This window comes from Heptranchias perlo, chromosome 7 (genome assembly GCF_035084215.1).
Source record: "Heptranchias perlo isolate sHepPer1 chromosome 7, sHepPer1.hap1, whole genome shotgun sequence".
In the NCBI taxonomy this organism is placed as follows: Eukaryota; Metazoa; Chordata; class Chondrichthyes; order Hexanchiformes; family Hexanchidae; genus Heptranchias; species Heptranchias perlo.
In genome coordinates this window covers 88,843,616-88,870,262 of record NC_090331.1, presented here as the reverse complement: position 1 = coordinate 88,870,262, position 26,647 = coordinate 88,843,616, and the positions used below count along the sequence as shown (strand labels likewise).

At 42.0% G+C, this 26,647-nt stretch overlaps 1 protein-coding gene and 2 long non-coding RNA genes across 5 annotated transcripts in view; 2 read left to right on the top strand and 1 right to left on the bottom strand.

Moving 5' to 3' along the window:
* Positions 1-2,679, top strand: part of LOC137323947 (uncharacterized) — a 28,440-nt gene extending 25,761 nt beyond the window's left edge. The window contains exon 3 of the long non-coding RNA XR_010963474.1: positions 1,737-2,679. This is a non-coding gene — a long non-coding RNA (uncharacterized lncRNA). The remainder of the gene's footprint in view (positions 1-1,736) is intronic.
* The window catches only part of LOC137323945 (partitioning defective 3 homolog B-like), a 750,054-nt gene that overhangs the window by 326,840 nt on the left and 396,567 nt on the right, over positions 1-26,647 (bottom strand). The window lies entirely within an intron of this gene.
* LOC137323946 (uncharacterized) lies at positions 2,688-23,621 on the top strand. Its single transcript, XR_010963473.1, has 2 exons — positions 2,688-2,873; positions 23,324-23,621. It is a non-coding gene; the product is annotated as an uncharacterized lncRNA (long non-coding RNA).

Here is a 26,647-nt window from a genome sequence, read left to right as displayed (position 1 = left end):
TCTAATTCACCCCCCTTCTCAGTCGCTCCTCTGTTTCTTTCTCAATCCTTAAATGTCATTGGTTAATGAGATGGACTGTTAGTCTCACTGAGGTCCCAGATGCCCCATTGCCCTCACCGCACCATTATCACTCGCACTTCCAGCAAGCTACAGCGCAAAGAATTTTTGAGCTGAAGGGTGCAGTAAAAAGTCTAATTAACGGGACACCCTGCAAGATGCCCCACTCCAGCAAGATCCGGCCCATTACTGCAGAACTAAACTAAGGGAGGGAATGTATAGTGCGATTTTAAATTTCCTGCAGAAATGAGAGCTTTGCCCACTCAAAGTTTATAATACACAAATATAATCAATTCTACAGTAATTTAACATTGGTGACAGTTGTAATTTTTTTTTTGCCCCTTCTGTGTCCCACAAAAGACAATCAATGGCCAGGATGCTCCATCCAGTCACTGTGCAACGATGTTTTCACCAAAGGTTAAACAATCACTGAAACTTTATCTGAATTTAATCTGTAATTTATTACCAACACATAACATAGGCAGTATAATACACATTTAAACTTCATAATAACTTCCCCAAAAATAAGTACATTTTGTTATGTAACTTTTCCTTAAACTCTTGTTGTAATATTCCACCATCTCCCTTCCTGAAGGTTCCTTTACTATAATCGAAGTTTCACACAGAAATTGAGAAGATGGAGATAAAAAGTCACTCAAATAAATGTCAATTACTTTCCTTTACAATCATCACCATGCAGTCAATACTCCCTTATCTCCTCCACAATGTCCTAATGCTCGTTCATATAAACAGGAAAAAATGGCAAGTTATTTTTCCCCTCTCTGAAAGTTGCTGATTGATTCACTTAGCTGGCTGATTTCTATAAAATTCTTGGAGAGGATATATGACAGAGTAGGAGCAGGAGCAAGCAGAAGGGGAAGGGAGCGCGCGCGCAAAGTGGGGCACGGCGAGGCGGGGGAGATTGACAGGGGGAACAAGGGGTGGGGCGGTAAGTGGGGGCAAGGGGGGAGGGGGAGTCGAAGGAGGCGGGGAAGAAAGAGTGATAGAAAAAAAATTGGAAAAATAGGAAGAGAGAAAGAATAAGTGAAAGAAAGAATGAAAAAGAGGGAAGGGAATAAGCAAGGATGAAAGACAGAGTAATTAAGTAATAGTGAGACTGGCTGTTAGAAAGTGCAGTAAGACCGGGAGATAGGAACCGAAGGAATTGGCAGGGCTTGGGATAAGGAGGGGGCGAATAAGTCAGAGAGACAAGAGTTTCACTCACATTTGTGCTCTGGTATCACACAGTCAGCCTCACTGGTTTTAGAATAACTGCCAAGTCAAAAGAAACTTTCTCTCCCCCCCCCCCACCACCCTCCACCATCGACCATCGAAAAATCTATAAAACTTGATGAATACTTAAGTAAGTAATCGATACCTGGAAGAATTACAACATGGTTATATCAGAAACATCATCTGAATCCTAGTAATGAGACCACAGATTTGTTATTTCATTGTATCTAATATAAAAATACAGATACCCCAAAGCTCACATTCAGCTCTGTGCTTTTTTTGCAGCCTGTATTCATTGACGATTTTCACACAATTGCTCAGAGCTGGACAAGTAATAAATTACTGGGAAATAACGCACCTGGTATAGATTAGGCAGAAACACGATCACTTTGGGTTATGTACACATTAAGAAAGTACTGCTTCTTTTCCTTTTCTTCTGGCCATAGCATTGATGACAGTGGGTCAACTGAAGACAGAGCTGACCTGGACAAGACACCACCACAGAGCTAAACAACTCCAAACGAAACAAACATTTAGCATCAGGAGTCATGAACTTAGTCGTCGCTGGTTCCAAATCCTGGAACTCCCTCCCTAACAGCACTGTGGGAGAACCTTCACCATACGGACTGCAACGGATCAAGAAGAAGCCTCACCACCACCTTCTCAAGGGCAACTGGGGTTGGGCAATAAATGCCGGCTTTGCCATATCACAAGAATTTTAACAAATGGCCTAAGTCAGTAAAATTAGCTTCTTAGTGCAGAGTGAAAGTTGGGAATGAAAGTGGGAAACTAACTCATATACATCTCTTAGATAATTTTTCCTTTCATTGGCAATCAAACAAACATTGATGGAACACATGAGCACTACTCCTAGTGCAAGGAATCAACTGAGTTTGGCATTGAGCTATGAAATGGATTCCCCGTGCAATCCAATGCATTAAAAAGGATGGACCACCCACAGGGAGAGAAGAAAAAAACCCAAGCAATAAAGGTGAATGTCTTTCAAGTGGCTGTGGAGTTTGACTCAAAACCAAAATCGGTACCTGCTCAACTGTGAGCCACATTGTCCACAGACTTCTGGGGGAAGGGGGATATTCTGTACTCAGCAGGGGACAATGGAAAAGCAGAGCAATGCAGATGATTTACATTCCAGCCTCAAAAAAAAAACCCAAATCATGTCTTATTTAGCACTAACACGTCTTGGAAACCTTATCCCTCTTTGTGCTGGGATTGAACTTGGCGACATTTCAAAACCCGTTGAAAATCAACACTGAACAACAATAACTTTGAACATATGTTGGTGTGGAACAGATGTCTGCCATAACAAGTTCCACAGTCGCTTTGGGCAGCACAAAACTTATGAGGAAGGCTAACAGGCACAGATGTTTGAGGGGTTTTGTTATTCTCATCGCAGCACTTGCTTTAAGTTAATCGCAAAACCGTTAACAATCGCACGTGTGCTGGTGCTTGTGACGCACAGAATCGTGGAATGATAGAAACCCTTGGGCTTCTGCCTGCAATTCTTCACACGCTGAGTTTACAATCCTGGCAATGGGAATAGGAGAAGGCCCCCAATGCAACAGGCAAGTACAGAGCGGGATTTAAAAAAAACAGCAGATAAGCTCTACACAATGTCAACAATTTTACAACACCAAGTTATAGTCCAGCAATTTTATTTTAAATTTTACACAATGTCAGCTGTGGCTCACTGGGTGGCATTCTCGCCTTTGAGACAGAAGGTTGTGGATTCAAATCCCACTCCAGATATTTAAACACAAAATCTAGGCTGACATTCAGTGCAGTACTGAGGGAGTGCTGCACTGTCGGAGGTGCTGTTTTTTGGATGAAACATTAAACCGTGTGCCTTCTCAGGTGGATGTAAAAGATCCCACGGCACTATTTCAAAGAAGAGCAGGGGAGTTCTCCCTGGTGTCCTAGCCAATGTTCACCCCCCAACCAACTCCACTAAAAACAGATTATCTAGTCATTATCACATTGCTGTGCGCAAATTGGCTGCTGTGTTTCCTATACTACAACAATGACTACACTTCAAAAATTCTTCATTGGCTGTTAAGCGCTTTTGGACGTCCTGCGGCCGTGAAAGGCGCTATATAAATGCAAGTTGTTATTTAATAGAAAAAACACACTGAAAACTTATCAGGCCACATTTACACACCCGGCTAGTGGCAGGTTTCAAAGGATTGTCAGAGGCCTGAACACATGTCCCTCATCCTGCAGAGTCCTCGGGTGAAATCAGATTGTCCCAGTCCCAGTATTATCCCTCGACCAATGTCTAAATACAGATTATGCGGTCATTGACACATTGCTGTTTGTGGGACCTTGCTGTGCACTGTTGTAATGCATTTCTTCCATTACAACAGTGACAACACTTCAAAAAAATTTATTGCTCTTAATCTGATAAGGCCTGTGTACCATCAGAAACGATACCAGCCTTCCATGAGTGTGCCAAAACACAAATAAACTAGGAAAATCCAGCTTTACTGTCTGTAAGCATAATTTACTTAAGGAGGTACTTTCACCATCAGGAAATCAGTTAAAAGGAAAAAACAGCTTATTAATAATTAATAAGATTCACATTCCTTTGTTTTGTTCCATCCATTCATGAATAATTTTTGCTTAGGTAATAAAGCTGATGATATCAGGGAACTGGCTTAAAGGCTTACTGAGTCTATTGGTGTAAAGGAACTGAATTATCATCAGTCTGGGAGTCATTAACCTCAGCATCAGTGGTGTGTGTTAATTCAGCTTCCTTACAATTTCGGCTCAATAACCCAGAAAATGTCATCAACCCTTGCTCTTTAAATAACAATGAACCAAAATGAACTAAACAAAAGGATGTGAGAGATGATTAGAATTTGTGCTGAATGGTTGAGTTTTCAGAAGAATTTTTATGACAAGGATTCTCTTTTCATTCCCCAATCTCTCTTCAATGGCTCCCTCATCATCACCACACATCTTTCTTCAGTTAAATGGCGAGCTAACCAGGATTGTGAACATCTTCATGCCATTAACAAGAGTCATGATTCAAGTAGATTAAGCTGATCGATATTAATTCTTCCTCCTCCTCTTCCTCAAAGAGAGAATATTCTGCTTCTGCATGGCTTCCCTGCCTACCCCTCAAAACTCAAGAAATGCACCCAAACTGAGGCAACTAAAGCCAGGCAAACCTTCTGATTGGGAGTTCAATGCACAAGCACTGTAGCCGATTAACTACCCCGCAGCATGAAGAAGTAGTTTTATTATTTAAAAAAAATCAAACCACAAAACTTTTAATGAGACAGCTGTGTTGTTTCAGTCATGCAGTTCCCTTATATTGCCTTGCAACTTGAGTCTTCTTTGAGAAGTAGGTGTCAGCTGAGGCTCAGTGCTAGAACTCATGCTTCTGAGTCAGAAGGTCGTGGGTTCAAGTCCCATTCCACAGACTTGAGCACAAAATCTAGGCTGACACTCCAGTGCAGTAGTGAGGGAGTGCTACACTGTTGGAGGTGCTGTCTTTCGGATGAAACGTTAAACCGTCTGCCCCTTCAGGTGGACGTAAAAGATCTCATGGCACTATTTCAAAGAAGAGCAGGGGAGTTCTTCCCCCGGTGACCTGGCCAATATTTATCCCCCAACCAACATCACTAAAAAAAAATTATCTGGTCATTATTACATTGCTGTTTGTGAGACCTTGCTGTGTGCAAATTGGCTGCCACATTACCTACATTGCAAGAGTGACTACACTTGAAAAGTACTTCAATGGCTGTAATGCGCATTGGGACGTCCTGAGATCATGAAAGGCGCTATATAAGTGCATGTCTTTCTTTCTTTCACTGGGGAATTTTACAACACAAGGCACATAAAGGAGATTCCTAGCACCCTGTTGCTTTCCTGCATCCGAAATTGTTTTTAAGCTTCTTTCTCCTTCATCACCAAGCCTGCTGAATCAGGAATTTGTCCCAGTAGCTTTTTTTTTTGACTGAGATTACATTTACGGCACCTGCTGACAATTTCTTCCATAAGAATAAGGAAACGGTTAGTCCTTGGAGAGTTTAGAAGAGAGGATTTATTACAGTGTGCAATGGGAATGGTTTAATGCATTCTCTCGCTTCTCTATTTTATAAAAAATGTGCAACAACAACTGGGTAAAGCTAGAGATAAAAAGAATATTAGCAGGGCATATGTCTCAAAAGACAAAGCCTGGTGATCGCCAGAAACACGAGAAATTGTGCCGATCAGGCTAATAGATTTCAATATGTTTCAGCTACCCTCGTTCAGCAAATGATGACCAGCTCCTTCATTTAGATAACAACTTTGCTGAACACCTGTTTGCCACACATGGCACACACCATCCCGACTTGGACATGTATCACCGTTCCTTCACTGTCGCTGGGTCTAAATCCTGGAACTCCCTACTGAACAGCACCTTCACCACATGGACTGCAATGGCGTCTCACCATCACCTTCTCAAGGGCAACTAGGGATGGGCAATAATTGCCCGCCTTGCTAGCGACACCCATATCTCGAGAATTAATATATTAAAAAAAAACGCTTGCCACTTTAATTCCTCCATTAACTGTTCCCAATCTGACTTGTCTGCCATTGGCCTTGCACACTGTTCCAATGAAGTCCAATGCAAATTTCAGGAACAATATCTCATCTTTCTCCTAGGCACCCGCAACCCTCCGGTCTAAACATCGACTTCAGACTAAGCTATAGACTCGTTTTCAATTTCATACTTGACCCCCAAGATTTCCATCTCTTCCTTTTCCTTCAGGCCTTTCAATTTTTAGCTATTCACTTGGCCTTTTGTTTCTTTAATGTCTTATTTCTGAATCATGAAAGGCGCTATATAAATGCAAGTCTTTCTTTTACTGGGGAATCTTACTATTAATTCACTGACATGGTCTGTTACATCATTCCATTGATGCTTCCTTTCTCTGGTCGCTTTTTTTAATATACATTCCCTCCTTTTTCTGAGCATCATAACATGTCTATTCATTTTCGTTCTGAAGAAGAGTGCACATCAGTGATGTTAACACTGTTCTCGCCACAGATGCTGATTAACCTGATGTGTTTCTGCTTTTTCCTGCCTTTGTATTGTTGATACAAAGCTTAGAGCTCCAGGTAGTGACACTGTTTGGAAAGAGAACTCAAGGCACAGGAGAAGCAGTGCATGAAGCTCCGTTGCTGGTAATCTGTGCTGATACAGAATTTTGGCTCTTTTGTTCTGGGGAAATACTGAAGCTTAATGACTAGCAACTTTTATATAAAAAAAATTGCTGCTTAGTCATTATGAGTTTGAAAATTCATTCTTAAGATATGAGCGTCGCTGGCAAGGCCAGCATTTATTGCCCATCCCTGGGTGCCCTTGAGAAGGTGGTGGTGAGCCTTCTTCTTGAACCGCTGCAGTCCGTGTGGTGAAGGTTCTCTCACAGTGCTGTTAGGAAGGGAGTTCCAGGATTTTGATCCAGTGACGATGCAGGAACGGCGATCAAATCGGGGTGGTCTGTGACTTGGAGGGGAACTTGGGGGCGATGGTGTTCCCATGCACCTGCTGCCCTTGTCCTCCTCGATGGTACAGGTCATGGTTTTAGGAAGTTGCCTGAGCTGTATTGTTTTAAGGGGTGCACTCTGGCATGAAGTAAGCCACTTTCATCAAGTGCAAAGGCTTTGGACAGAGTTCAGCAGCATGCTGAACATTGGGTACATACAGGTTTTTTAATAAAAAATCAAGACTACTAATAATGCCGATTAGGCTTGTTCCTTTTAAAGGACTGCCATTCTCCCATTCATGTCATCTTGGCCCTTTTTTGCTCAGCAACAAATGGATGTGTCAGCTGTGGTTCAGTGGGTAGCAATCAGGCCTCTGAGTCAGAAGGCCATGGGGTCAAGTCCCACTCCAGAGACTTGAGCACAAAATCTAAACTGACACTCCCAGTGCAGTACTGAGGGAGTGCTGCACTGTTGGAGGTGCCGTCTTTCGGATGAGACTTTAAACTGAGGCCCCATCTGCCCTCTCATGTGGACATATGGCACCTTTCGAAGAAGAGCAGGGGAGTAGTATCCGTGTCAATATTTATCCCTCAACCAACAGCACTAAAAACAGATTATCTGGTCATTATCATATTGCTGTTTGTGGGACCTTGCTATGCACAAATTGGCTGCTGCATTTTCTACATTACAACAGTGACTACGCTTCAATGGCTGTGAAGTGCTTTGAAACATCCTGAGATCATGAAAGCAGTTATATAAATGCAAGACTTTCCTTTATTTACTAAGCCAAGGAGCTGAACATAGTACTGAAAAGTGTGTTTACTTCCCTGACACAGTAGAAATGGGTGCACAACAACGCAGTCAATCTTTCTTGAGTGTTACTGACTTGGGTCTTCCCAGCGCTGAAGCCAGCACACTATTCACCTGCCTACTCTCCAACTCTGTCTATATCTTCCTGCACCAGTCCAGTCACGACTCACCTAGAGGTGATGAGTTAAGCACTCTGTGGACGATAGTGTCATCGGAAATGAAGCTGATTGTTGCTGAGCCTCTGAAGAGATCAGCGATGAGCTTTTATTGCAGTTGGAAACTGTTTGGGTAACTTTATGACTAGCTTACCAAATACAATTCTTCTGCTGTGAGCCATTCCAGTGTGAGCTAGGGCTGTAATTTATGATGAGAAGCTGGCTTTTTTAATGTGCTATTTAAAACCTGCAATACTTTCCTCGATGCAGTTAGGGCTGGCATGATTAAGAAACCAATAAAATAAAAATGTGCTTTATTTTTTTTTGAAATGTTAGGTCTTGAGCACAAAACAAAATTCCTTCACAATTGCTTCATGCAACTCATTATTTTAACAAGTGTTGTGCAAAATGAATGCAGCCAGGGGCGGTGGAGACTGTCTGGGAAGGTCAAGCAGTCTTCTAAATGTATCTGACGACTGTTTCTCAGTGTGAAGTGCGTTATTGCAGAGGTGTCAAACTTGAGAGAAAAATATTAATTCTTTTCATCATAAAGTTTACAGCCACAGTCAAAGGCAACCTGCAGAGATAGGATTCACACTGTCAACTAGCACAAGTTCGACTTTGTTGCATTTATATCAATCTCAGCTCTAGTCAATCAAAAGACAACAGCTCGTCTTGTAACATAGCAGTTTGAGAACTTAATTCATTGCCAAAAATGTAGATCATGTGATTAGGCTTAGGACATACAGGAATCAGTCACTAAACACAAGGTCACCTGATGAGAATTTAACCAGCGCTATGATTATTTAGTTCCTGTAATGTAATTTAGGATACGTTTACATAATAGCGAAGGTATCAGCTGACAAAATAAGAGTGTTGCATCTCATACTAACTCGTGCAAAAGAAAAGCTCAACACACTTGCCCCTCCCTATCTCTGTTACCTCCTCCAGCCCGACAACCCTCCGAGACCACTGCGCTCCTCCAATTCTGGCCTTTTGTGCATCGATTTTCATCACTCCACCATTGGCGGCCGTGCCTTCAGCTGTCTAGCTCTGGAATTCTCTCCCTAAGCCTCGCCGCCTCTCTCTCCTCCTTTAAGACGCTCCTTAAAACCTACCTCTTTCCTGGCTTAACATCTCCTTACACGGCACGGTGTCAAATTTTGTTTGATATCACTCCTGTCAAGAGCCTTGGGACATCTTACTATGTTAAAGGCGGTATATATATGCAAGTTGTCGTTGTTGATGCTCCGTTAGAAAAGAAAGCTTTTTTAAAAAAATAATTGAGCCTGCAAAAGAAAGAACTTGTATTTATATAGCACCTTATTGTATCACTCAGGACATCCCAGAGCACGTCACATCCAATCATTTACTTTTTGAGGTACAGTTCCTGTTGTTATGCAGGCAAATGCAGCAGCCATTTTTCACAACCCAGAGTCCCACAAAGAGCAATGAGATGAATGACCAGTTAATCTGTTTTTGGTGGTGTTGGTTGAAGGACACCAGGACAATTCCCTGCTCGACTTCAAATAGTGTCGTAGGATCTTTCACAACCACCTGAACAGATGGCTGGGGCCTCCTTAATATCTCTTCTGAAGGAGGGCACCTCTGACAATGCAGCACACTCAGTTGCACTGAAGTGCCAGCTAGATTATGTGCTCAAGTTCTAAAGCAAGGCTTGATCCCACAAACTTCTGACTCAGAGGTGAGAATGAAACCAATTGAGATAAGCTAACACTGAACTGTAGCCTTGACAGAAATGCATTCAATCCCAAAACAAAAGATCCTGGGTTAGAATCATAGCTTCAGATTTCATTTAAACTCACATGCCTACATTACTCTACCTGAAAGAAAGAGTGACCAGGAGCATTAGCCTTACCCTGCAGAATAAGCAGTTACACAGTGAGTAATCCTTCAACCCTTACCACCCTATTGAATAAACAGAAAATGCACAGACACACATCCAATAATCCTTACCTTGCTGAATAAACAGCAATTCCATTCAATTAAAAGCCCTCACCTTACTGAATAAACAGCAATTGCATATAACTACATAGTGAGTTACTACAGACAGAGTGACTGAGCACTTGGATAAATATGAGCTGATCAGAGAGAGCCAGCGCGGATTTGTAAAGGATAAGTCATGTCTAATGAATCTAGTTGAATTTTTTGAGGAGGTAACTGACATGGTAGATAACAGAGTGTCTATGAATGTTACTTATGTGGAATGTCTTATTGAATGTCTTCTGGAAGTCCATATAAGAGAATGTTACCAAAAATGAGAGCGCATGGAATTAGAAGCAAACTATTGGCTTGGATATGAAATTGGTTAGGAGGTAGGAGATAGAGAGTAGGGATAATGGGTATCTACACAAATTGGCAGGTTGTGACTAGTGGTGTCCCCCAGGGATCTATACTGGGGCCTCAGCTTTTCATTATATTTGTAAATGATTTGGATGAAGGAATAGAGAGCCGTACATCTAAGTTTGCTGATGACACTAAGTTAGGTGGCACAGTAAATAGTGTAGATGGGAGCAGAAAGCTGCAAAGGGACATTCATAGATTAAGTGAGTGGGCAAAACTGTGGCAGATGGAGTTTAATGTGGGGAGGTGCAAGGCCATCCACTTTGAACCTAAGATAGATCAAAGTATTTTTTTTAAATGGTGAGAAGCTAGGAACTGTGGATAAGCAGAGAGATTTAGTGGTCCAAGTACAGAAATCACTAAAAGCTAATAGACAGGTACAAAAAATTAATTAAAAATGGAATGTTGGCCTTTATCTCAAGGGGGCTGGAATACAAAAAGTTATATCACAGCTGTACAGAGCTCTGGTTAGACCCCATCTGTAGAACTGCATTCAGTTCTCGGCACCATATCCCGCGAAGGATTATACTGGTCTTGGAAGTGGTGCAGCTCTGTTTCACCAGAATGATACCAGGGCTAAAAAGGTTAAATTATGAGGACAGGTTGCATAGACTAGGCTTGTATTCCCTTGAATATAGAAGATCATGGGGTGATCTAATTAAAGTGATTAAGATGATCAAAGGAGTTGATAGAGTAGACAGAGAGAAACTATTTCCTCTGGTGGGGGAGTCCAGAACAAGGGGGCATAACCTTAAAATTAGAGCTAAGCCATTCAGGGGTAATGTCAGAAAACATTTCTTCACACAAAAATAATGGAAATCTAGAACTCTTCCCACCCGCACCCCCCTCCCCCCCAAAAAAAGCTGTTGAGGCTGGGGGTCAATTGAAAATTTCAAAACTGAGATTGATAGATTTTTGTTGGGCAAGAGTATTAAGGCTTACAGAACCAAGGTGGAGTGGATGGAGTTAAGATATAGGTCAGCCATGATCTAATTGTATAGATGTAAACAATTTTACAACACCAAGTTATAGTCCAGCAATTTTATTTTAAATTCACAAGCTTTCGGAGGCTTCCTCCTTCCTCAGGTGAACGTTTGTTGGAAAACGTTCACCTGAGGAAGGAGGAAGCCTCCGAAAGCTTGTGAATTTAAAATAAAATTGCTGGACTATAACTTGGTGTTGTAAAATTGTTTACAATTGTCAACCCCAGTCCATCACCGGCATCTCCACATCATAATTGTATAGTGGAACAGATTCGAGGGACTGAATGGCCTACTCCTGATCCTATGTTCCAATGAGTAATCCTTACCCTGCTGAATAACAACAATTTACATTTATATAGCGCCTTTAATGTAGGAAAACGTCCCCAGGCATTTCGCAGGAACACAAGACAAAAATTAGGGCAGGTGACTAAAAGCTTGGTCACAAAAGTAAATGGAATTCCAGAGCTTAGGGCCTAAATGGCTAAAGGCATGGCCTCCTATGGTGGGCGATGTACAAGAAGCTGGAGGAGCTCAGATTTCTCAGAGGGTTGTAGGGCTGGAGGAGGATAGAGATAGGGAGGGGCAAGGCCATGGAGGGATTTGAACACAAGGATGAGAACTTTAAAATTGAGGCATTGCTGGACCAATGTAGATCAGCGAGCGCAGGGGTGATGGGTGAACGGGACTTGGTGCGAGTTAGGATACGGGCAGCAGAGTTTTGGATGAGCTCAAGTTTATGGAGAGTGGGAGGCCATCCAGGAGAGCATTGGAATAGTCCAGTCTGAAGGTAACAAAAGCATGGATGAGAGTTTCAGCAGCAAATGAGTTGAAGCAGGTGTATAGACAAAAGTCTTTGTGATGGAGAATAAACAGGAACTCTAGTTATTCAGCAAATGAACCATACTCCATTCAATAAACAAGAACGCCACACAGTCACCCTTACCTGGATGAATACACAGAATCCACATAATTACACACTAAAAAATACGCTGATAAACAGGAACCCCACGCACAGTGAGTAATCCTTGTCCTGATGACTGCAGGGGAACTCCACATGACTGCACAATACATGCAGTGATGAGCACTTTAAAATACTGAAGAACTGAAAATAGACTTCAACTTTGTTATTCTTGACATGGGGCATGATTTGTTTAAAGCTTTCAAACTCCCATCATTAACCAGTGAAAAATACGCCTTTACTTAATGCCAGAACTTACGAGATTGCTCCCTGTAGGACACTGCAGCTGTAAGATGCATCAATTTGATGCAAATTGAACCCACAGACCAGATGTAAATAAGGGCCGACTGCAGTATACCATACTGGCAAGAATAAAAAGGAAGGGGAAGTAAGCCTTCTATTTCTCAATAATTTGATATTCATGTTCTGAAGCACTCGTTAATTTTGGGTTGAAACGAAGGCTTTCTAGCTCACATCATGATCAAATTTATTCCGTCGCACTGTACATTATTCACAATGATAATCATTCATTAGCGTCTGATTTAATCATAGGACAGGCACAAGGCTCAGTTTTGATTGGCTTGCAATGGTCTATTTTTTTTTTGAGGTCCAGTCAACATCAGGCAAATTGAACGCAGAGCTCAGAGCCCAAAGCATCAACTCGAATTTGCAGCAGAGATTAAAAAAAACCCCAGGCAATTTTATTATGTCAATAAAATACAAGAAAATGAATAATTAGCAATAATGTAGCTGGCTTATATTGCAGTTGCTGGCACTGACAACTATATTACTTGAGCCTTTAATATTATAACTGCACCATGATTACACCAAGGGATATTCTGTCTCCACAGTAGCAAGCAAGATTTTTTTTTGAAAATGTTTAAACTTACAAAATCCTTTCGCTTTACTTAAGAAAACTATAAATGAATTGGGCTGAAAATAATAGGTTTCCTCATCAGAAGTTATTAAACTTTCATGTAAAATAAAAGCCCTTTCACTTTCTGAAGTGCACACTTTCTGTCACTAAAATAAGTCTTGTTGATAAGCTTTTAATGATCTATGTTATGCAGTAGGGAGAGAATAGAAGGCAACAACACCAACTTGCAGTTATATAGCGTCTTTAATGCAGTTAGCCTGACATCAGATGTCGGGAAAATGCTGGAATCCATTATTAAGAATGTGGTAACAGGTTACTTAGAAAATCATATGATTAGGCAGAGTCAACATGGTTTTATGAAAGGGAAATCATGTTTGACAAATTTAGAGTTTTTTGAGGATGTAACTAGCAGGGTAGATAAAGGGGAACCAGTGGATGTTGTACATTTGGATTTTTAAAAGGCATTCGATAAGGTGCCACACAAAAGATTGTTACATAAGATAAGTGCTCATGGGGTTGGGGGTAATATATTAGTATGGATAGAAGATTGGTTAAAGGACAGAAAACAGAGAGGAGGGATAAACGGGTCATTTTCAGGTTGGCAGGCTGTAACTAGTGGGGTACCACAAGGATCAGCGCTTGGGCCTCAGCTATTTACAATCTATATTAATGACTTAGGTGAAGGGACCGAGTGTAATGTATCCAAGTTTACTGACTATACAAAGCTAGGTGGGATAGTAAGCTGTGAGGAGGACACAGGGTCTGCAGATTAAGTCAGTGGGCAAGAAGGTGGCAGGTGGAGTATAATGTGGGGAAATGTGAGGTTATTCACTTTGGTAAGAATAATAGAAAAACAGAATATTTTTTAAATGGCGAGAAACTATTAAATGTTGGTGTCCAAAGAGATTTGGGTGTCCTGGTACAAGAAACACAAAAAGTTAGTATGCAGGTACAGAAGGCAATTAGGAAAACAAATGGCATGTTGGCCTTTATTGCAAGGGGGTTGGAGTACAAGAGTAAGGAAGTCTTACTACAGTTGTTCAGGGCTTTAGTGAGACCTCACCTGGAGTATTGCATACAGTTTTGGTCTCCTTATCTAAGGCAGGATATACTTGCCTTGGAGGCGGTACAACGAAGGTTCACCAGATTAATTCCTGGGATGAGAGGGTTGTCCATGAGGAGAGGTTGAGTAGAATGGGCCTATTCTGTCTGAAGTTTAGAAGAATGAGAGGTGATCTCATTGAAACATAAAATTATTAGGGGGCTTAACAGGGTAGATGCCGAGAGATTGTTTCCCCTAGCTGGAGAGTCTAGAACTAGGGGGCATAGTCGCAGGATAAGGGGTTGGCCATTCAAGACTGAGATGAGGAGGAATTTCTTCACTCAGAGGGTTGTGAATCTTTGGAATTCTCCACCTCAGAGGGCTGTGGATGCTCAGTCATTGAATATATTCAAGCTGAGATGGATAGATTTTTGGACTCTGGGGGAATCAAGGGATATGGGATCGGGCGGTTTAAGAAGGCGGCTCACCACCACCTTCTCAAGGGCAATTATTAGAGATGGGCAATAAATGCCGGCCTTGCCAGGGACGCCCACATCCCATGAACGAATTTTTAAAAAGTGGAGTTGAGGTCGAAGCCATGATCTGACTGAATGGCGGAGCAGGCTTGAGGGGCCAAATGGCCTACTCCTGCTTATATTTCTTATGTTCTTATGTGGTAAAACATCCCAAGGTGCTACACAGGAGCGTTATCAGACAAAATTTGACACCGAACCCCGTAAGGAGATATTAAGACAGGCTTGGTTAAAGAGGTAAGTTTTAAAGAGCGACTTAAAGGAGGAGAGGGGGATAGAGAGGCAGAGAGGTTTAGGGAGAGAATTCCAGAGCTTAGAGCCCAGGCAGCTGAAGGCACGGCTGTCAATGGTGAAGTGATGAAAATTGAACACTAACATTTAGTAGTGCAAGAGGCCAGAATTGGAGGAACGCGGAGATCTCGGAAGGTTGTAGGGCTGGAGGAGATTAGAGATAGGGAGAAGTGAGGCCACAGAGGGATTTGAAAACAAGGATGAGAATTTTTTTTAAATCGAAGCATTGTCAAACCTGGAGCCAATGTAGGTCAGCAAGCACATGGGTGATGGGTGTACGGGGCTTAGTGCAAGTTAGGATGCGGGCAGCAGAGCTTTGGATGAGCTCAAGTTTACAGACAGTGCAATTACCCAGGGCATTGGTAGACCCAAGGAATGGTATGACCGAAGTAGGGGGTAGAAAGTGGCAACCGTCAACAATTCCTCAATGTCAGCCACACCAGCAAGTGGAGATTAGATGTTTCATAACAGCGAGGGGGGACAAAAACTTATTTAAAAACGTAATCAGCACTAAACCATAGAAATGTCCCTAGCTACTCCCTATACCGTGCTCAGCTAGTTAACCTCAGCTGGCATGGTAGTTGTTGCTGGGAGTGAATGCTACACTTGACCTCAGCATCCAGAGAGAGGGTTCCTATTCTATCAATATCCAGTGACCCCCTGCTGCAAAGGGCAAGGGTGTGAACATTGGTTGAGGACAGCAGCAAGGCTCCTTTCCCCACAACTGCCTACAATCACTGTGGAGGCTCTTACAAGAAGATTGGCCGCAGCTACCCTAACGGTCCAGTGAGTAACTGATCACAGAAAGGACTCCGATTTGATTGTGCAGAATTAACTGATCTCAACTAGGCAGCAGTGAAGATGATACAATTGGTCTTGGGGGTCGCTAGGTTAGGCTGGCGGGGAGCCGGGAGAGTAGCAAGGTTCCCAATCTTGAATGCTGGCCTCTGACCCATGCTGGAAGGGCACCCTCATGGCCAAGACTTTGTTTGCTTGTGATTGTTGGCCAATACTCAGTCAAGGTTCACACGTGTATAACGGTCGTTTGGGTGAGGTACTTCAGGGTGACCTGCAATTCTGGAACCTCATCCAGCAGGGAGTCAAACCTTCAAGAGAGAAGGTAAGGGTAGAAAACTGTCAAGAAAAGAAACAAAATGGCGGCCACTTAGCCAATGCAAGCCTTTCAGCAACTGCACAACCAGCAAGAGTCAGCACCTCTTGGCACGAAATTAAGAGAAACAAATCAGCTATCTGGTCACCACTGAATGGCTCTAATGCAATTGCTAGCAGTCATATTGTTTTAAAGCAACACCAGCACAGGACTGCGTACACTGGTTAACTGAATGTGATCCTGGCCAGGAAACAGAGAAGTGGTGGTGGGGAAGGGAAGCGCCTGAATGAAAAAAAATGGAGGTAAAGGAGAAAACAAGAAGAGAACTGATTGAAAGGTACAACCTGCCCGTAGATTGACATCCTACACCATGGAGTGGCAAGATTGTAGTCCCTCATAATCCTCCATATAATTTTCAGCTTGGGGGGGGTGGGGAGTCACAGAATTATGGGGAATGCGGGAATGCAAATAATGCTGAATAATCCAGAAGGAGGGAAAATCTCAGACTGAGCCAACACGCAATGATATTATAATTCACATTTAAAAAAAAATAAAACTGTAGTTTTTTTTTTAAAAACACGAGATGTAATGGTCCAGATTTTGCTGGAGCGGGGCACCTTGTGTTGTGTCCCGTTTGCTAAACTTGTTCGTGCATGATTATGTTTTAACATTTTTTGCCCACAAAGTTGCTGGAAGTCTGAGCTGATAACGGTGTGGTGAGGGAAACATGGTATCTGGGACCTTAGTGAACAATGGGACAAACAGTTTATCCCCTTAATCAATGGGGTTTAAGGATTGAGAAATAAACAGAGGAAGGACTGAGAAGGAGGGTGAATTAGAGTGGGTGAATTCAATATCAAATCAGGTACAGCAAGAGAAATAGAGAGAGGGAAAGAAAGATTGGATTGAGAGAGAAAAAACGAGACAGAAAGGAAAAGTAAGAAAAAAAATTAAAGAAATTAAAATTTGACATTTTTAAAATCTCCGAAACCAATTCACAACTTGAAGGAATAAGACTCCACACTTATAATTGTTCACTTTCAGGGCAAGAGAGGTTGATTGGTAGTCATTAACAATCATCATGCCATTAAAAAGGTACTTATGCTGTTAATTACTTGACTTAACTTTGTGGCGCATTTAATGGGCAATTAATGTGCAAATGCAGCAATTTCATGAAAATCAAGGGGCGGTTAAGCGCGCGATGTTGTTTTCACAAAGCTAACGGCGGAGCGGGGCAAATTGTCCAGCAACTTGTGGCGATTCGTAATTCATGGGGTGTCTCTTCCTCGCCACAAGTTGCTGGCTGCATTAATAACGGCGTGCGTCGTTCAGGGATGAGGGGGTTATCTTATGAAGAAAGGTTGGAGGAGTTGTGCCTGTATACACTGGAGTTTAGAAGAATGAGAGATGATCTTATTGAAACATGCAATCCTGAGAGGATGTTTCCCCTTGTGGAAGAGACTAGAACTAGGGGCCACAGTTTAAAAATAAGGGGTCTCCCATTTAAGACAGAGATGAGGAGAATTTTTTTCTCTGAGGGTCACGAGTCTGTGGAACTCCCTTCCCCAGAGAGCAGTGGAGGCAGGGTCATTGAATATTTTTAAGGCTGAGTTAGATAGATTCCTGATTAACAAGGGAGTCAAAGGTTATAGTAGGTAGATGGGAAAGTAGGGTTGAGGTCATAATCAGATCAGCCATGATTTTATCAAATGGCAGAGCAAGTTTGAGGGGCCGAATGGCCTACTCCTGCTCTTAATAACGTATGTTGATATGTAGATACTATTATTGTTTCAGCAAAATCTGGCCCAGTAAATCTCAGCCTGGCAAGATATTTGAATTAAATAATTCTGACAAGAATGAGATTCCCACTCTCAATTCTAATGGAAGATGCAACAGTGAGTCTTATTCTATTTGTCTTTGCAGTCTGTACAGTCTTGGGAGTTGGAACTTACGAAACATCCATGTAACAGTATCGCACGACCCAACAGCTTTACAGTCCTATTAGAAAGGTCCAACTGACAGCAGCATGCAATCCGTACAGAGTATTGGTCCAACAGTTTAATCATCCCCTTCCTCCCCCACCAACAGGCTCCACTCCATCAACTGCTGACAGATGCATGTGTCAACCGATTAGTACCCAAGGAACCTCAGCGGATCCTGACACAGGGGTGCAGCAAATCCAGCAGCAAGATTCAAAATAAATTACATTTCTACAGTGCTTACTGCGAAACATTGAGACACGGCAGAGAGCTTTACAGGACAGTGGATGGCATAGAGTTTACAGCACAGAAATAGGCCATTCGGCCCAACCGGTCTATGCCGGTGTTTATGCTCCACAAGATGACACTGAGCAAATGGCAGAAAGGGAAGAGGGTCAGGAGGGAAACACAGTCAAAAAGGATCTTAAGGAGGCTTTTGAAGGCAGGAAGGTGTTGCGGCAGAGATACTGAGAGGAGGAGGGTAGGGCCATGGCTCCTCATTCATTTCGTTTAGATCGTAATTTAGAGAAGAATTGCATATGCCCACATATAAAGAGACCCACACATTAAAATAGCCCCCATCCCCCCAAAATATCGCTAACTCTAGTACAATGAGAGCCGACGTTTCAAAGCTTCTATCCTCCAAAATGTTCCCCTTCGTCTCGGCTGCCATTTCTCATCTGTTCATCCTCATTTCACTCAGCACATTCCCATCCACTGTTGCTCTGCTCTCCCACTGGTGTGATGCATAAAACAGCAGCGCTCTCCCTTCAGAGTTGAGCCCTTACAGAGGTAGCATACAATGATTTGACAGAAATAGATGCAACAGTGCCTCTATGAAAATGTTGGCCCCAGTAAAACATGTAGAAACAGAAGGCTCTAGTGTCCATGTAAGATTTAACGAACTCTGTTCAGCACTGCATCTTCAGCAGTAGAATCCATGAAAACGAAACTCAGTTTACCTGGACATCCGCCTCATCTCTCGTCCCTTATGCTTTAGCCCGACAATACACTTCTTTCTCCACTTGGCTCTTTTTCGACGAGGATTGCTCCCCCTCCCTCCCTCCTAAAAGCACTGGCCCTTGCCAGGGAATAGTTCCAATGGCTACTGGCAGCAACCGGTACCTGGCCCAATTAGCCAGCATCTATGTGTGAGTCCAGCCAATGTATGCCAGCAGCTTATTCAAACATGGGGTGGGGGTGGGGGGAGAACATTATGATTACGCCTGTAACTGTGTGCATTCTACAATGCACTATTTGGGAAGTGGGAACCTTAGCTTGGTGACCGTCAAGTTAAATGTGGCACCCGAATTTCACTCCTTGATTAAGGTCACCTTACTCAGCATAGATCATGGTGCTTTCCTGGTCTAATTGGCTCAGCACCATGCTTCACACCTAACAGCACTCCAGTCACACAGTCTAGTCTAAAATAGCTTGTTGAAAAACATCCCATTAAGGAGCTAAAAGAACATTTTAAAAATGTGCTGCATTCCCTGAGCAAATTAGGTAATTTTGCATTAAGAATAAATTTGGTTAATATGAAAAATATTTGAAGGCAATTGCAATTTTTTTTCAAAAATCATGACCAGCTGGGCAGAGCCAAGCAGAGTAACAGCTGAAATCCTTGTGTTTTACGGCCACAAGGGGGGTAAAAATGATATTAGCAACAGAACGAGAAGCAGCAGCAACCACAACTATCCCTCTCCCACAGGTCTGGCTGTACAAAGACGCAAGAAAGGCATATGACTTCCCTCGTGTTTGGGAAAAGCTCCAAGAAAAGCTCCAACAGTCCAGTACATACACAGCACGTTAAACACATTAGTGTACCTTTTTCTGGATGGGTTGCGTTATACAGGCCATACATAATTTAGATATAAAGAATGAACTTGCATTTATATAGTGCCTTTCACGACCTCAGGGCACCCCAAAGTGCTTTACAGTTAATGAAATACTTTTGAAGTGTAGTCACTGTTGTAATATAGGAAACAGGCAGCCAATTTGCACACAGCAAGATCCCACAAACAGCAATGTGATAATGACCAGATCATCTGTTTTTATGTGTTGGCTGAGGGATAAATATTGGCCAGGAAGCCAGGGACAACTCCCCTGCTCTTCTTCGAAATAGTGCCATGGGATTTTTTACATCCACCTGAGAGGGTAAGGGCGGGGCTTCAGTTTAACATCTCATCTGAAAAATTGCAGCTCCAGCAGTGCAGCCCTCCCTCAGTACTGCGCTGGAATGTCTGCCTAGATTTTGTGCTCAAGTCTCTGGAGTGAAACTCGAACCTACAACCTTCTGACATCAGCAAGAATGCTACCCACTGAGCCACGGCTGTCACAACGATGAATCATAAAATGATTGACAGAATTAGATCTAAGATTGGTACAAAAACGATATGCAGCCAGCAGACGCACAATACAATTTAAATCCCAGGGCTCCTCATGCATTCTGTTTATATCACTTTCAGTTTATATCGCAATTTAGAACAGATAAGAGAAGTAAGCGTAGGGGAACATCTAGGCAATAGAGATAATACAATAAGGTTTAAAATAATGATTGAGAAAGACACAAGTAAGACAAAGACCAAAGTAATAGACTGGAAAAAAGATAATTTTGAGGGGGTGAGAATGGAACTAGGGCAGGTAAACTAGAAAAACATTTTGACAGACAATGAAATAGAACAGCAGTGAGTATTATTTAAAACAGTGATAGAGTGCTCAGGAGAAATATATTCCTCTAAAAAGCAAGAACAAACTAGCCAATAATGAAGCACTATGGATGAATAAAGAGATAAGGATAAAATTGAAACTAAAGAAAAAGGCCCACTCTACGTACATAGGGAAACAGTCAAAAAACAATTAGGAAAGAAAAGAGGAACTATGAGATTAAATTATCAAGGAATATAAAAAGAAATAATAAAGTATTCTACAGACACATAAATGACAAAAGAAAAATCAGAGTAGGGATAGGGCCACGAAGGGATACACACGATAAACTCACAGGTAACGACAGCAAAATAGCAGAAATATTGACTAGTTACTTTGCCTCCGTATTTACCAGGGAGAATAACAAGGTGGGCAGGACGTCAGGAGAGGTCGAAAAATATATTAAAACATTTAAGATAGAAAGGGGTGAGATAAATAAAAAACTAACTAAACTTAGGTTCAAGAAGGTGGCTCACCACCACCTTCTCAAGGGCAATTAGGAATGGGCAATAAATGCTGGCCTTGCCAGCGAAGCCCACATCCCATGAACGAATAAAAAAAAGACCGTGGACCAGATGGATTGCATCTGTGGATATTAAAAGTTAGGGAAGAGATAGCAGAGGCACTATTACATAGATATAAAAATTCACTAGAAAAGGGAATAGTGCCAGAGGACTGGCTGATAGCTAATGTGATTCCTATATTTAAAAAGGAAGATGGAACAAGTCCAGGGAATTATAGACCAGTTAACTTAATGTTGGTGATAGGAAAGATAATGGAATCTTTACTCAAAAATGTAATGGAAAGACATCTAGAGAACAAAAATATAATAAAGAATAGTCAGCACAGATTTCAGAAGGGAAGGTCATGCATGAGCAACCTTATTGAATTCTTTGGAGAAGTATCAAAGAGTTGCCAGGGTAATGCAGTAGATGGAATATATTAGGATTTTCAAAAGGCCTGTAGACTCATGGCTAAGATTAGAGCATGTGGAGTCAGGGGATAGTTCGCAGAATGGATAGCAAGTTGGCTACAAAACAGAAAACAGGGAGTAGGGGTTAAGGGTAGCTACTCAGACTGGCAAAAGGTGGGAAGTGGTGTTTCATAGGGAACGGTGCTGGGGCCAATGTTGTTCACAATTTACATTACGATTTGGATTCAAGAACCGGAAGTACAATTTCAAAATTTGCAGACAACACCAAATTGGGGGGTATAATTAATACAAAGGAAGAATGCGTCAAAATGCAAGAGGACATTAATAAACTTGCAAAATGGGTGTGTAATTGGCAAATTAATTTCAATAAGTGTGCGATGGTGCATTTTGGTAGGAAGAATGAGGAGGCCACATACTGCTTCACTAATAAGAGTCTAAACAGGATAATGAAGCAAAGAGATCTGGGGGTACAGATACGCAAATCACTAAAAGTAGCGACGCAGGTTAATGAGGCCATAAAAAAGGCAAATCAAGCACTGGGGTTCATTTCTGGAGGGAAAGAAATGAGAAGCAAAGAAGTTATATGTTAAACTTGTATAGAACCTTGGTTAGACCACACAGAGTATTGTGCGCAGTTCTGGTCTCTACATTATAAAGGCATTGGAGAGGGTGCAAAAAAGATTCACAAGGATGATACCAGAACTGAGAGGATATACTTATCAGGAAAGATTGAACAGGCTGGAACTCTTTTCTCTAGAAAAGAGAAGGCTGAGGGTTGATCTGGTAGAGGTCTTTATGATAATGATATGGTTTGATAGGATAGACGTGGAGAAAATGTTTCCACCTGTGGATGAGTCCAAAACTAGAGGTCATAAATATAAAATAGTTGCTAATTTAGAGAATTCAGGAGAAACGCCTTTACCCAAAGAGTGGTTAGTATGTGGAACGTGCTACTACAAGGATTGGTTGAGGCAAATAACAGATTAATTTAAGGGGAAGCTAGATAAGCACGAGGGAGAAAGAAATAGAAAGGTATCCTGATAGGGTTAGATGAAGTAGGGAGGGAGGAAGCTCATATGGAGGATAAATGCCGGCATAGACCAGTTGGGCCGAATGGCCTGTTTGTGCTGTAGTTTCGATGTAACTCGATATAACTATTGTATATGCACAAATATAAGGGGACCCACATGTCGAAAGCTCCACCCAAATTATTGCTAATCTCGTACAAGATGACAGTTAATATTACATTGAATTTACAGCACAGAAACGGGCCATTCGGCCTAACTGGTCTGTGCCGGTGTTTATGCTCCACACGAGCCTCTACCTCATCTAACCCTATCAGCATAGCCTTCCATTCCTTGGTCCCTCATGTACTTATCTAGTTTCCCCTTAAATGCATCTATGCTATTCACCTCAACTACTCCTTGTGGTAGTGAGTTCCATATTCTAACCACTATCTAGTAAAGAAGTTTCTCCTAAATTCTTTACTGGATTTATTAGTGACTATTTTATATTTATGACCCCTAGTTTTGGTCTCTGCCACAAGTGGAAACAACATCTCTACGTCTACCTTATCAAATCCCTTCATAATTTTAAAGACCTCTATCAGGTCATCCCTCAGCCTTTTCTTTTCCAGAGAAAAGACCCCCAGTCTGTTCAGTCTTTCCTGATATTAGAAAGTTTCTGCCAAAATGTTTCCCCTTCATGTCGGCTGGCATGAGTTGATGCATTTCTTGTCACTTCTTCCTCATTTAACCCAGCACATCTCTATCCACTGTTGCTCTGTCTCCCCAGTGGTCTGATAATTAAACAGCAACTCCCTTCAGAGTTCAGCCCTGCCTGGAGCCAATCTGGAACACTCTCGCTGTATCAACCCTCCATGCATTATCTCCGATTTCAAATCGGCAGTGAAGTCAACAGCCTGGAGTGAAAGCTGCCATTAAAATGACACGGTCCTGAAGGAGCAGAGTGGAGTAAACAGCTGAAAGGAGCGCACTGGCCATCTCAAGTCTCACTCATTTGGACTGAACGTCGCACATTTTGGCTTAAATACATCTCATTCTTAGAAGTAAATAAAAGCTGTATGTTGAAACTGGTTTGCCATTGGTATCACTCTCTTTGATCATAAAGCTGATTGCTGCTATTCCCCAGTGTTGACCATTTTATCACGCATATTGATACCATCTCCATGGAATCAGAATCATTTTCATATTTTGTGGAGACTGTGCCACAGTAATCATAGAATCATACAGCACAGAAGGAAGCCATTCGGCCCATCGTGCCTTTGCCGGCTCTTTGAAAGAGCTATCCAAATAGTCCCACTCCCCGCTGCTCTTTCCCCTTAGCTCTGCAAATTTTTCCTTTTCAAGCATATTTCCAATTCCCTTTTGAAAGTTACAATTGAATCTGCTTCCACCACCCTTTCAGGCAGCGCATTCCAAATCATACTCGCACGTAAAAAAATTCTCATCTCCCTCCTGCTTCTTTTGCCAGTTATCTTAAATCTGTGTCTTCTGGTTACTGACCCTCCTGCCAGTGGAAACAGTTCCTCCCTATCTACTCTATCAAAACCTCTCATAATTTTGAACACCTCTATCACATCTCCCCTTAATCTCCTCTGCTCTAAGGAGAACAATCCCAACTTCTCTTGTCTCTCCACATAACTGAAGTTCCTCATCCCTGGTATCATTCTAGTAAATCTCATCTGCACCCTCTGCAAGGCCTGGACATCCTTATGAAAAGGTTAAAAGTACAGAATGAAGAAATGGTACAGGATTCCTAGAATTATAACAGTGGTGATGTATAAACTAACCTCTTAGCAACAAGTTCAGGGACAGCACACTTTCTACCCATCAGTAGGTCTACCACACGTACACAATTAATGTCAATAATGTCAACAGTGCTAAATTTCTGCTGAGAGCAAGCTATTCCAATTCTTCACTGCATCTCAACTTAATAAAATTAAGTTGAATGATTTGGCCCATTCATCAAAGGTGAAATTTTGAGCCACTAACTTAAGTTTATTTTTAAATCTTACTGCAATGAAGTGCGTTCTACATATTGCTCTTATTAACCCTTCCATACAACAACAACTACTTGCATTTATATGGCGTCTTTAACATAGTAAAACGTCCCAAGGCGCGTTATAGGAGTGTTATTAAACAAAATTTGACACCGAGCCATTTAAGGAGATATTAGGACAGGTGACCAAGAGCTTGGTCGAAGAGCTAGATTTTAAGGAATGTCTTATAGGAGGAGCGAGAGATAGCGATGCGAAGAGATTTAGGGAGGGAATTCCAGAGCTTAGGGCCTAGGCAGCTGAAGGCATGGCCGTCAATGGTGGAGCCATTAAAATTGGGGATGTGCAAGAGGCAAGAATTGGAGGAGCACAGAGAACACGGAAGGTTATAGGGCTGGAGGAGGTTGCAGAGATAGGGAGGAGCGAGGCCATGGAGGGATTTGAAAACAAAGATGAGAATTTTAAAATTGAGGTGTTCCCAGACCGGGAATCAATGTAGGTCAGCGAGTACAGGGGAGATGGGAGACCGAGACTTGGTGCGAGTTACGATGAGGGCAGCAGAGTTTTGGATGAGCTCACGTTTATGGAGGGTGGAAGATGGGAGGCCAGCCAGGAGAGCACTGGAATAGTCAAGTCTAGTGGTAACAAAGGCGTGAATGAGGGTTTCAGCAGCAGATGAGCTGAGTTAGGGATGGAGACAGGCGATGTTACGGAGGTGGAAATAGGCGGCCTCAACAAGACAGGAGCAGGTTCATCAGTACCTGACTCCCTGCATTCCAAACAGTTCCAAGCAAAATTGGCAATTGGGGTCCTATTTACGTCCATATTAAAACGGGCCTATCGCCCGAAACAGACGGACACCCAGCAGTAGGCCCCTTTCAAAATGGAGCCAGCTACATCTCCACTGTTAAGGGGTGGTAAGGCTACCGACCCCATTTTGAGGCCATTACCGCCTTGTTAACCCCAGGCGACAGCAGTGAATATCAACACCAACATGTTGCTTACTCTTTACACAAAGAACTTCCCAACATCAGTCCTAAATTTACCTTTTGTTAGGGATCAATTTCAAGACTTTTTTTTTGCAGGAAGGCGAGCTGAGATCAGTGGTAGCACTCTCACCTCTCAGGTCAGAGGTCGAGCATTCAAGCCCCACTTCAGGACTTGAGCAAATAATCTAGTGCCGATCTGAGAGAGTGCTGCATTGTCAGGTCTTTCAGATGAGATATTTAACTGAGGTCCAGTCCAGTGGACATAAATGGCTTTACTCAAAGAAGAGCAGAGGAGTTATCTCAGTGTCCCGACCAACATTTGTCCCTCAACTAATACCACTAAAAAATAGATCAATTGATCATCTCATTGCTGTTTACTAGATGTTGCTATGCGCAAATTGGCTGCCGTGTTTGTCTACATAACAGTGGCTACATTTCAAAAATACTTCATTGGCTGTGAAGTGCTTTGGAATGTCCTTAGGTCATGAAAGAGACTACATAAATTTAGTTTCTTTCTTTCATATCCAGGGCTTGAAAACCTCTTTATATGACTTGGGACCAGAGCATGACAACAACAGCAACTTGCATTTATATAGCCTCTTTAACGTAGTAAATCATCCCAAAGCACTTCACAGGAGTGTTAACAAACAAAATTTGACACCAAGCCACATCAGGAGATATTAGGCCAGGTGATCAAAAGTTTGGTCAAAGTGGTAGGTTTTAAGGAGGGTCTTAAAGAAGGAGAAAGAGGTAGAGAACGGCGAGGTTTAGGGAGAGAATTCAGGAAGTTAGGGCCGAGACAGCTAAACGCATGGCCGGCAATGGTGGGTGAAGAAAATCCTCAATTCTATTCATTTGAAGTTGCTTAATTCGAATTATCTAATAATTTAAATTTGCTACATTAAATTACATTGCTTAATTTGAATTATTGGATAATCAATTTCTTTCACCCCCCATAAAATTTGAATTATCAGGAACAGGCTGTACTTAGTTTAAGCACAATTTCCTTTGTCTTGTACTTATCTACATAGCAAATATATTTGGCTATATTTAGTATCCTGAGGTCGTGAAAGCTTCTATATAAATGGAATTTTTTTTCTTTCTTTATAG